Source organism: Ambystoma mexicanum, chromosome 8 (assembly GCF_040938575.1).
Source record: "Ambystoma mexicanum isolate Mex_15411 chromosome 8, UKY_AmexF1_1, whole genome shotgun sequence".
Lineage (NCBI taxonomy): Eukaryota > Metazoa > Chordata > Amphibia > Caudata > Ambystomatidae > Ambystoma > Ambystoma mexicanum.
This window is the reverse complement of record NC_090929.1, coordinates 1,112,439,821-1,112,452,424: the sequence shown is the minus strand read 5'-3', so window position 1 is coordinate 1,112,452,424 and position 12,604 is coordinate 1,112,439,821. Positions and strand designations below refer to the sequence as shown.

Sequence of the window (12,604 nt, the reverse complement as noted above, 5' to 3'; positions counted from 1 at the left end):
GGAGTGCGACACGTTTTGGCAGACCCAAGAGGCTAATTAGGAGAAGCCAGAAAAGTGTGAATCTGCATGTGAAGTCCAGAGGCCAACAAAAGAGCCTGGGGATCCTGGTTGGGCAACCTGTGATGGGTGGACCGTGTGGTCCAATAACTGCGCCTAGACCAGTGAACCCTGAACTATGAGAACCCAAAGACAGTGTGAAATAGACTAAAGAAATGTACTGCAAATTAACTTTTGAAGCAAGCCTGAAGGAGGGTCAAGTGGAACTAGATTTGTGTTGAACTTTTGAAAGACTGAACCTGTAAAACAAGTTGCTAATCTTGGGAAAGGGAACCCTGAGAGTTGATTAACTACAAACTTTGTATTGAGGATTGAGCCTCAAGACCTCTGCGTTTTGAACTGTTACCTTGGAGTTGGGGAAGGGAACCCCGAAGATTGTTTTGAAGTGTATTACCTTGAGTCTGAGAAGGTAATTTTGAGACTTGTTGGATTTTCTTGACCTTGGGGAAGGGGAGCTGAAACGGAAACTAAAAGCTGGAAGAAGTTCAGAACTTTGTGTTAATCACTATTTTTGATATTATTGGCATGCCTACACAATATTTAGCTTTAGTTGTGAGGGCAAGCGTAGGTTTTGGACACAGACCGACTTTTAGGTTGAACTCTTTGACTCAGACTTTCCTTAGTTTTATTCAGGTAGGGAAATCCCTCCTCAGTATAGGGCAAGTTAGGCCTTCTGCTATCCTGACATTTGCGTTAATAAATTACTTTGTTTTGAATCTTGAATCTGTTGTCTGTGTTGTACTTCATGATGCCTTCTTTTATCAGAAGATGCACATATCTTTCAACCAGACAATTTCCACTTCAAGTGCATTCACATTTTCCATCAAAATCAAGGGGAGTGGCAATCTTGCTTCACAAACACCTATAGTTTCCATATATGGGATCTTTTAAAGACAGATGAGAGGCTAGTTGGGTTTTTGTTCCGAATAATCAGCATAATTCCTTCTACTCGTCTGTGAAAAATTACAAAATTCTTTAAAGGTAAACTGATTTTAGGAGACAGTTTTAACATGGTAGTAAATCCTTTATTAGACCGGTGCATCACAACCTTTACCACTAAATACAGATTCTCAAAGATGTTATTGGAAGGCATGCACGATTTTGCTTTAATTGGCATTTGAAGAACAGAACATGACAAAACCAAAGATTTCACTGTTTTATTCACATGTTTCAAAATACCTTAAAAAAATATTATTTCCTAGTTTTGAATGGCTTGCGTGCTATTGTAAAATAGTGTTCTTGGACCATTCGCCTGTAAGTATAACACTGAAACTCAACCCCAGATGTACCAACCCATCGTCCCAGGGTCTTAAACAAAAGGTTTCTTTCCGATTCAGTCTTTAAGGAAAAGGTCCATAGTATAACTAAGTAATACTTTTGAATTAAACATCACTGATTGAATGCCCTGGGAAAGAAACTGGGAGGCTTCAGAGCGGTTGTCTGGGGTGAATGTATCAAATTCTTTTCAGCTATACTTGGGCTGTTCCAGGGACAAACAGTGTCCCTGGAACAGCCCAAGTGAATGAAGATTCAGCCCTTTAGAGAAAAGATGTAAAGAAATGAGCTCCCATAAGGTTTATCATTGCCTGTGTACATTTATGCTACAAAAAGGCGAGATAGAATGTTGATACACAAAATGAAAGCTCAGGAGACTAGACACATGATCGGGCAGATTACATCTCCAGAAGTAGTATTGCTGAATAGAGAATCTGATCAACTGCAGGTATTTGTAGGTTTCTCTACCACATTATACAAAGAAGAGCCTCTAATCCCTTTTTATAAGCAGGATAACTGCATCATGTACAACTCCCGGACCTAACGATTTCCCAGAGGGGAGACTTGAAGAAGCCCATCACAATAGATGTGGTGAAAGATGCACTATTAAGCTTCCCTTATTCTAGGGATCCGGAGCCGGATGGTATTTGTCCACCCTTTTAGTGAACATTTATTTCCACTCTGGCTCCAGCATTAGCTAAGGTATATGCCTCTTTCCTGACTACTAGACGGATTACTCTGTCTAGGATGGGTTGTATCCTCACTTTAATAGCTAGACCATGCTCCTTCTACAGACCATGATGCAAAGAATGTTTCAAAGGTTCTAGCTAGAGGAATAACGGCTCCACCTCTTTGTCATTTCTAGCTAATCCTGACCAAACAGAATCTATTATTACTGATTGGACGTACCTGCTTGGTATGATCGCATTGTTTGAAGAGGAATGGCTACTCCTGCTATTCTCCGACAAATGTGTGGATCTTTTGTGGATTTTTATGGCTGCTTGGAAACCAAGGTGACTTTGGCCACTGGCACATACAGACTGCCTCTCTGTGTTATTTGGTAGTTGCTACGTGTTGAAACATCCATTGATTAGTGTCTGTTTCGTTGTAGATTGCTGGTCCCGCCCCTGGCCGAGCAGATCGGAAGCTTCACTATATTACGAGTACGCACACGCACTCACGTGAAGTACTGTAGACGGACTGTTTAGCCGCTTAGCGGCGGCCCTATTATACATTTTGCTCAAGGCGGCTTTTATACAAGGTATTCTAATTATCCATTGTTTAATCATGGATATTTGTAATTGGATTCAATTTGCTTCATTTTAATTGAATGGTGTTCTCCTTATATTCACTAAAATCCAATATGCCCGATCATATCAAGACTGTATTGTCGCCGCGTTTTTTACTGAGGGTCCCACAGTCCTATCATACCTCGATCACTCTTATGCCTTTAAGCACTCGAAATACTTCACGAGCTCTGGGCTGTTTGAGGACTTCGAATGTATCAAAACTGAATGTGGAGTCTCGAACAGTTTTACCTTTGCAACCTGAGCCCGTTTCCAATTGTGCTACGATATTACCATTGAATATGAATCATGTCTTTAAAAAACGATGTCATTCAGTATCTTGCACAGTGTACATGGGTCAATAATTAACTGAACAATATCGCAAGCTCATTCAACCTCACTTTCATTTGCTCACCCAACTCCACGTGCTCCTAGACAATCACATAATAAGGCCCCCCTCAGAGCACTACTATGATTGAATTGGTGTTAACAACAATTAATACTACCATAATGAGTTTGTTTAAATTGTTTGAACTGCTTAATGCTAAAATAACAAAACAAGCGACTCATCTTCACGATTTGTCACAATGGCTTAATCATAATTGCAAAAGTATAATGGGGGGCCAAGATGTATGCATTTAATCAATACAACACAGTGTCTGAATCAGTCATAATCATCCGTTGAAAAATCATTACAGGAGCCAATGATTATTTCTACAGTACAGCCAACCGTACCCTCAGAAACAGTATCTCATCTTCTGGCTTTTGCCGATATTATTCAAAACCAATCGAAGAAATGAATGGAAATGACGCAATACAAACAATTGATGACTTGTCGACTACTACAGTGCCTCCTGCGCCTGCGCACTAATCGTTTGGTAAGTAGGTTCCATCGATCTCCAGAGCTAAGCACAGGTTGGCACTTTAAAAAAAACACAAAAAAAGACCAAAGGGGCCAAACGTTTTGTGAAAAAATCAAAGAACATGGCTGCGATTAGAAATCCGAGAAACACACTTAATGCATTCTTCCAAGCAATAAGGGCAACAAAAAAAACCTTACCTAATGGGCAGGCTCAGAGACAAAATACTAATTTGGCCAAAAGTGTGGCAGAGGGCGGTTCAGATGATAATGGCAATGCGACATACAGTCGGCAAGAAACGACTCAGCCGCCACTTCCATATTTGCCGCTAAACAACCTCCTTCAGATAATTCAACAGGCGGAGGGTCCTGAGAAGAGTTTGGAAAGCGATGCAACGGCTAGAAAAGCAGTAACTTTCCAACCTCCTCAACCCTTAACATCTGCCCTGGGAAGTGAACCAGGTAATACGATTGCATTGTTGATGGCAAATTTGAAAAAAGTTGTTACCTACTTGCTAAAACGATTACCAAGGTCCAGCTCACTCACTTACGTCGCGAGGTCCTTTAAGTCCTGAATGACATCTAAGCACCTGCTGCCACTCAGTGTGCGACACTAGATCTTCCAAGGAAATAACTCTGAAGCCAGGTTGAGCCGCAATTCCAATGGATTGCCCCTTGAATTATAGTCGAACAGTGAAGACAGGCAAACAGCAAATTAATAGTGTCAATACTGAGCCAACTAACCATAGTCTCTTGCGACATGCACATCCTGTGAATTCACCTTGTCACACTCTCATCATGAAGTGTAGAGAAGGAAACTTTAAGTCCTATGATCTTAATAGGAGAAGCGTCCTGAATATATTTAGCGATGTGGTCGAATTAGAAGATGTTACAACACGAGACATTGACCAAATTGACTTTGTCTCGGACTCCTTGCGAGCGGTGGTAAGACTATGGGTCCCCTCTGGAGTTGTGCTGAATACTATTTGGCAGTCTAAAATGAGGCTGTTTGGGATGTGATTCCTTTTCGCTCAAGAATCCTAAACCAAATATATACCTAAGTTCTCAGACAGAAAGTGGTAGGTGGGCGTTGGCCCCTCACACTCTAGACACTTAACCATCAATGCAAGCTGTAGCGCTGGTCTTAAAAATAGTGAGTTGGAACACTAGGTTCCACTCGCACTTACAAACATCAATTAAAAGCTTGGCCACAACATACCATATCATAGTACTGCAAGAAACGTGGCTCACAACCACACCGGTTTGGGACAATTAACAAATTATATTATTACCAGCAATTCCCGGCTGAGGAAGAGCATCCTCTGGACTATTAGTGGCAGACAACTTGAAGATGGGATACTCTAACTCAGCCTGGGCTGCAGAGAGCGCTTACATTCAGCTAGTTAAGATCACTATCAGTCAGCAGACAATAGCTCTGGTGAACTTATATCGAAACACGGCTGGCATGGTGAATGAGGCCTTTTATGCAGGCCTAATTAGAATACTTATATACACGAGCCCAGACATTACACAAACAGTCATCATGGGAGACTTGACTCTAGATTGTTGGAATGACAAGCGTGCAACAAAGGAGGTGCATAGATGGGCCCCTTTTATGGCAGAATGAAAGGTTCACATGGTAAATGGGGCAGTTCCAGGAGACATCCCTGCACATCCAACATGGCATAGAGAGAGTAGTGTCAGTATCATTGATTATATATACGTTGACGAGAGCATACTACAGAAAGTTCAGAAGTTGGACATTTTCGAACATCAGTACAGTGATCATAATTTATTATCCTTACATTGCCTGGATCTCTTCTCAGACCATCAAACGGGGATTCACACAATGTTTGGTTGTTAATCCCTCGAGGATAAGATTCCGGTGGAATGACACAAAAATAGCAGCATATAGGTGAACAGTGGAGAATAATGCTATAGCCGAGTCTCCTGTCCAATACACTGATTTATTAGTGCCATTCACAAACACAATCACTATCCCAAATAAAAATAGAATTAAACATATGCATGTCTTTGACTAAGAGATTCAAATTAAACGAGCTGAATATAAGAAAAAAAGGAAAGCCATCATGGCGTCGCAAACCCAATCGTGCCGGCAAGAATTAAAAACTGCCAAATGCCGATATAAGAACTGGCTAAAGGGAAAGAAAGCCCTTAAGTTTCAAAAAGATAGTGAAAAGATGGCGAGGACTATGGCCAATACAAAATTCGGCTGAAATGTGGCAATTACTCAACAACCACTCATACCACACACAGGCGGATGATGCACAGCTGAATGGTGTACACGAACAGCAATGGGTTAATTACTATTCTGACCTTTATGATGATATCTGATATGATGAGCTGTTTTACGTCCAACAATCACTAAATTCTTGGACAGTAGACTTTTCGCCAAGTATCATTGAAGATCTAATAAAGAAAGCCAGTTCATCTAGGGCCGCAAGGACTGATGGCCTGAATAATTTAATGCTTAAAACCAATTCTTATGAATGGGCGTTGTTCTTAGACAAGATTTTCAAGTTGGCAGTAAATTCACGTACTGTCCCTTTGTCATGGAAGACGTCTGTGATAATACTAATCTTTAAAAAGGGAGTTCTTAGTCTCCCTCAAAACTACCAACCAATTGCATTGCTAGATGCACCGGGCAAAATTTTCACAAGGTTGATTCTCTGTGATTTTAATGCATGGATGCTTAAAAATGATCTGTGTGATCTACAGCAGACGGGTTTTGTTGCTGGCATGGGAACAAACATCAATCTGATGTGCCTAAATGCCATAAAAGCACAATGTCAGGCAACAAAACAAGCAGTCTACTTTGCATTTGTAGACTTACACTCGGTGTTAGATTCCATCTCACGAGTGATTCTCCTGTCTAAACTAATTAGAGATCAGTGCCCGGCCTCCTTATGTGACATAATCTATGCATTGCATTCTGACACTTCTACTCGTATCCGGCTGACACTAGATGGAATATTGTCAGAAGTGATACCGACAGCCCGTGGCCTAAAGCAAGGGTGTCTTCTGTCCTCCGCAATATTCAACTACTTTATGCAAGATGCTAGATACATATTTGAAACTGTCATCTCAGACGCACCTAAACTTAATGGCCACTCAGTTAAAACCTTGATGTATGCGGATGATCTTGTGTTAATCTTGAAAACCCAAGTGGGCTTAGAAAAATTATCAGCATTTAATGATTATATTGAGAAAAATGAATTGAAGATAAACACAGAGAAAACTCAGATTGTTATATATTCTCCAAAAAGATCTGGTCATCAAACATATAAATGGTCAATTAATCATAGACCATTGATTATAGTATCACAGTACATTTACCTGGGCATGATATTTGAAGGTTGTGTTCATGCCAAAGGTCAGGTAGAGCGTGTGAAGTGCAACTTGGATACAGCGATTTCCCAAACAAAAATTATGATGTATCGCTATGGCAAATTTTCAATTAAGCCAGCGTTAAACTATTGGTATCAGAAAACAGTCCCGTGTCTATTATATGGTCTTGAAACGTGGACATTTAAACCGAATCTCCAATTTGATAAATGGGAAGCAAAATTTTGGAAGCAAATCCTTCATTTACCCGAATGTATACCAGGATCATGGATCCGGTATGAACTGGGTCTAATTTCTCTCCACGCTTTCTACCATTGGCGCCTCTGTGCCTTGTTCCGAAAGTGTCTGATTTCAACGGAACTGAATGTCACCTTGAAAACACTAGCTAATTATTTGTTCTCATCTCAACATGCTTGTGTGTGGACATGGACAAGAGAGGTGTACCGAATTTTAGTTAATGCTGATGTATCAATTGAGATGCTGATCTCCAATCCTGACAAGGCAAAGGATATGATATATGGTGCAGATTGGATTAAGACCCGAGAACTGTGCTTGCAATACACGGGTGGTGATTTATGCAGATTTCCACCTAAAAAAGCTTGTATACTAGCACAGTACCATGTCAAATCGCCTTCTCTAGCTTGTCGATCAGCCATATAGCGTCTATGTTTAATCTCTGGCCAACAAGAGAAGTACAGGGCAAGCAGAAATTGATCACGATGCAAAACATTTACTGCCGATTTTGTTCTAAATTGGAAGTGAAAGACACTTAAGAACACCTGATAACAGAGTATTCGGCCCCAATGAGCGCAAGAGAGACTCAGTTTGCACAACATTGTAAATATTTAGTGTCACTGGATCCGCGTCAGTGTTGGACCTATATTTTATGTTCCTCATATATGCCAATTCAAATAGCAGCTGTCAATTTTCTGCAGAGTCTAAAATTGGATAGAATTTCGGACTGAGAACAAATGGTGACCATATTATGATTGGTGTAATCTTATATGTGCCATTGTTTTGTGACAATTGAAGAGGAATTTTATTTTATGTTATGTTTTAAGAAAGAAAATATTGATTAATTTTTTATTTTTATTTTAGAAGATTTATGAGTTAACAGGATTGTATTTTGTATATCTGTGTAGTATTGGAAAGGCTGATCTCTTCCGAAAGCCACTATGTTCTCAGAAAGTGAAACTAGTGAACAAGTGACCATTGGAGCTATATTCAAGGAAAAGCCCTTGTGGGCAAGAAAACCTTTGGCAGATGGATGTTGATGCTGCAGCAGCTGAGGAACTCCAGGGAGAATTGTAGCAGGCAAAAGGAGTATTCCAAAGCATTGAAGCCAGCAACTGGCTTGATGAGGCAAGGGAACGAACAACACAGGAGAAGGCACGAGGAACAGCAGGGTACCTGGGAAGCAACAATAAGCAGGAACAGAAGAGACACCAGGACAGCAGGGCCGAAGACTGCAAAGAGCGCTAAGACGCGCCATTTCAAGGAACTCACCCGTTAAATGCCAGCGATCAAGTGCAGGATGCATCAGCAACAGCCTGCCCCATCTTTAATGATGTCATCATGCGAGACGTCTAGCTGGCGCCATCTTGGTGTTGGCGTGTATCCCCCAGAAGCCTGCAAGGATGAAGATATCACTTATAAATGCAAGACCAGCGCCTACTGCAGTGCATGACATTTATCTCAGAATGCCAGAAGAGAGATACCATTCTTCAGAGTAATTAATGCTATAGAAAGTGCTACAGTGCAGAGTGTTTCCTTAGCTCTCTTTTCATGTGATGCAGGGACAGTTTTGGATCAAGTAAAAAGGTTGTTTCTCCAAGTCAGGTTGAAATTTATATTTGAACTATACATGATTTGATTGTTTTTTGGCCAACTTCCAGGCTCCTAACACCAACATTTAAATTAATAGTGTTATCTAAATCAATCCCACTCCAAAGGGGTACCCATCAAAGCTGACCATTATGTCCTCTATTTGCCCTTATGTTGGAGCCCTAAACCTTTCGATAATAAGACAATTCAAGGCTTTTTTGGGCACTCAAAACAACAAAAAATTGTCCTTTAAGCAGATGACTTTCTCTTCATTGGTAACTCCCGCTGGTCAATGCCTGAAAAACTTGATGATGTAGATCGATTGAATGTAGTCGCAGGATTGCAAATCAACAGGACATTATCATTGGTTTCAATATTTCTGCTCGAAAATGGGACATTCATGTTTTGCATCAGTGATATGGAGTTCTGTAGGCCAAGTCCGTATTAAATTATTTAGCAGTCTATATAGCTACAACTAAACGATTTCACAAGTGATATAACCACACCATCCCTCTAATGTTTGATTCTTTACACAGGGATGTAAATTGTTGGCAAAGATTGGAAATCTCTTGGCAAGGATGAATACATTACATGAACTTTAACTATTTATGTCGGTTCCCTTTTATTTTTTCTGCTCTCCCAATCACAGCAGAAACATTCTGGCTCATTTTTAGGATGACGTTCTAGTCAGCCTTGGGGGGAATACTTTAGGGGCACCCTAGTTGCAGTGAATGGGGGAGACACAGAGATTAGCCAAAACCCAATCGAAGTAGGTGGATGAGCGGTCAAGGCTTAGTCTCCAGGAGTGAGAGAGAGTGGCCTAGAGCTACAGACAATCCACACAGGGCAACACTCAATAATTCAAGTTAGGCAATCTGTTTACAAAAAAGCAGTAATTTATTAGGCATTTAGGAACACACTAGAAGATGAAAATCACAGGTAAGTATAGCAATCAAAAGCCATATCTCATATATATATATAATATATATTTCTGAGGCTTGTGGAATCTGCTTAGATCACATGCTGTGCATATGCCGACATTTAGTGGAAGCTGATCTAGTGGAAGCTGCGGAGTATTACAGTTTTTGTTTTTGAAACTCGAAAAGGGACGTCGACAGGGCGTGCCAGTAATACTATCCCTAGTGCGACGTCCACTGTACCCATGATCCTTCACACGTCGAGGTCCCTCAGATTGTTTTTTTCCGCCATGCTAGACGGATGCGTATAGCGGAGTTCCTTTCGGCGATAAGCCATTGACTTTGTGTAATTACGATCGTTTTTCTTTCTATCCTTTCATCGACTGCCTTAACACCACACCGAGGAAAGAGAAAGAATACTGCCATTGCAGACCATTGGACGGCTGCCCCGGGCCTCGGCCCAGACAGTAGGGAGAGAGGTGGGAGGCCATTGTTAGGAGGCCATTTTAGAATGCATATTCACCCCTTCCTACACTTTGTTCACCCGGCTGCCATCTCCTTAACCTAATTATGGAAAACACACCATTTAAGTTTTGCCCTAGGTGTAACCGTAAATCCCCCTGGGTGTACAAACATTTAGTTTGCAACTTGTGTCTCCCGAGAGACCACGTCGAAACATCTTGTCGAACGTGCAGGCTCCTCAGGCTTAAGATGTTGAAGGACCCTTCCACTAAGCGCTGGCCCACTATAGCAGGCAACTCGAGGCCATGGAGGTAGAAGGAGCCTTCAGCGATGGCAGCGACGCCGCACTTTCGGACAGCAAGGGCAACGGAGTAGCTTCAGCTACTCAAGCGCAGGCCCCAGACCCCGTAGGAAAGGCCGGCGGCCGTGTTGTGGGGACTACACCCGGCAGCGGCAGGGCTACAAAAGTACACACCACAAAACGTATATCTCCCAGACAGATGAGTCGAATGCTCGAAAACGTTCGACATCCTGTGAACGGTCCACTGAGTCCCGGTCCTCTGGGCAATCTCGTTCAAGGTTGCTACACGACAGGGCTAAGAAGTCGAAAGACGGCAAGGGTGTCGCACAAAAACACTTTCTGAAGGTTGTTCGTCTGCGGACAAAGCTTCGGCACCCACACTCGAAGTTCGACGTTCATCTAGTAAGACGTCAGGTCCCAAAAAGTCTGTTACACACTCCTATGGGCCCCAGGGTGGGGAAAAACACCATAAAAAATCCTCTAAGACCCCTCATAGGGACAAGAGTCCTACTAGGGACAGGTCTTCACAAAAGTGAATTTTATCCAAGCTCATAGAGCAACCTGAAGACTCTAGGCCAAAGCTTATACCTCCTACTAATGAAGATATGGGTATTCCCGACATTGTAATCCCATGTTCAAAGGAATGGTCTTCGCTGGATGTTGATAGTTATGCGAAGAATGACCTTTATGGCGAATTTCTTAGAAAAAAATCCAGATTACCTTCGAAATTGTCAATCCATCCCTCTCACCTCAGCCTCTTCTGGCTCTCAACCCTCTGCCTCTCAACCCCCTACTAAGAGGGCTCGCTCTGATGTCCCCGCACAGGGCAAAATTATAGATCTATATGACCCTGAAATAGATCCAGAAGACCAGGACGATCTTTCATTTGTGGAAACATCTGACCCTCAACTTATTGATTAGGACACAGACAAACTTTATTATAGGGACGATGAGGACCCAGACCAGGAGACGAACATGTATTCCATAGATTCTCCTATTAATCAGGACCCTCCAGTGGTAGATTCCACTGTAGACAATCAACCCCTCCTCAACAAAGTGTTAGCCAAAGTGTCAGAACCCTTCCGCATTTACACACAGGAGGTACAGGAACACAGAGACGTCGCTGAACAATTATTGGGAGACAAAAAGACAGTAGGGCAGTTTATCCCACTGCTAAAATCTGTGCAACGTAGAATCCATCCTTCTTTGGAGGAACCTAATCTCACACGGGCCATTAACTCGCGTGTGGAAAAACTGTTCGGACCTGCACCTTTAGACCCCTTACACATAAGAGGCCAGTTAAAAGCAGACTCTTTGGTTGTTACCACCACACGAAAGAGAGCAGGCACACCCCTTGCTTCCTCTGAGGCTCCTCCGGATAAGGAGAGCAAGAAGATATGCAATGGGCAAAAAAGTTGCCTCTTCTGCAGCCTACCAGACAAGAATTGCTAACAATGCTACACTTTTGGCAAGTTACAACTGCCCTAAGTGGGAGGAAGTTTCCGCGTTACTCTCATCAGCACCTGAGCCACTTAAATCTCAACTAGCTCAGGTGGCAGCAGACGGAAGAGCTGTATCTACTTGTCTCCTCAAGTCAAATTTCGACGCGGCTGACAATGCAGGGAGAGTCATCACAGAGGGCACTATTATAAAGAGGCACGCATGGCTTCGCCAATCAGGCTTCAGGCCAGAAACACAGGCCAACGTAATAAATATGACAGTGGAACCTGATGTGCTCTTAGGCAAATCTGTAGAAGACAAACTTAAGACAGCAAAGGATGAGTACGACACTCTAAAATCCTTAGGTCAACTCACAAACAAGCCCAGGGGGCAAAGAGGTAACAGTAATTTTCGCCGCTTTCGGGGCAAAATTCTCAGAGGGGATCGGGATACAACCAAGGCTCAGGTTCCTATGGCAACAACCAAGGGCAAGCCTTTCAGGGCTATCCACGAGGACAATGTAGAAGTCGTGGTAATCGGGTCAGGGGCCCAGCTCGAGGTGGCACCCCACCACAAAGCAAGTGACGTTCCGCTCCAGGTCCCCTCACATGCATCTCTAGTAGGAGGATGCATTTCCAACTTCACCCACGCATGGGAGGGTATCACCTCGGACAGATGGGTCCTGTCCACGGTAGCAGGTGGCTACTGCATAGAACTACTTCAACGTCCTTGTGACCACCCCCCCGAGACAAAAGGTCTACTCAGAGGAACATCAGCGGATCCTTCTACAAGAGATAACAGCGCTTCTATTAAAGGA

At 42.5% G+C, this 12,604-nt stretch overlaps 1 protein-coding gene across 4 annotated transcripts in view; it reads left to right on the top strand.

Annotated features, from left to right (window-relative positions):
* The window catches only part of PAOX (polyamine oxidase), a 572,703-nt gene that overhangs the window by 506,762 nt on the left and 53,337 nt on the right, over positions 1–12,604 (top strand). The window contains exon 8 of one of the 4 annotated variants that reach the window (XR_011268680.1): positions 3,317–3,496. The exons of the other annotated variants lie outside the window; for them this stretch is intronic. The gene's annotated coding sequence lies outside the window, so the exon portion shown is untranslated. The remainder of the gene's footprint in view (positions 1–3,316; positions 3,497–12,604) is intronic. 4 annotated transcript variants of the gene reach the window in all.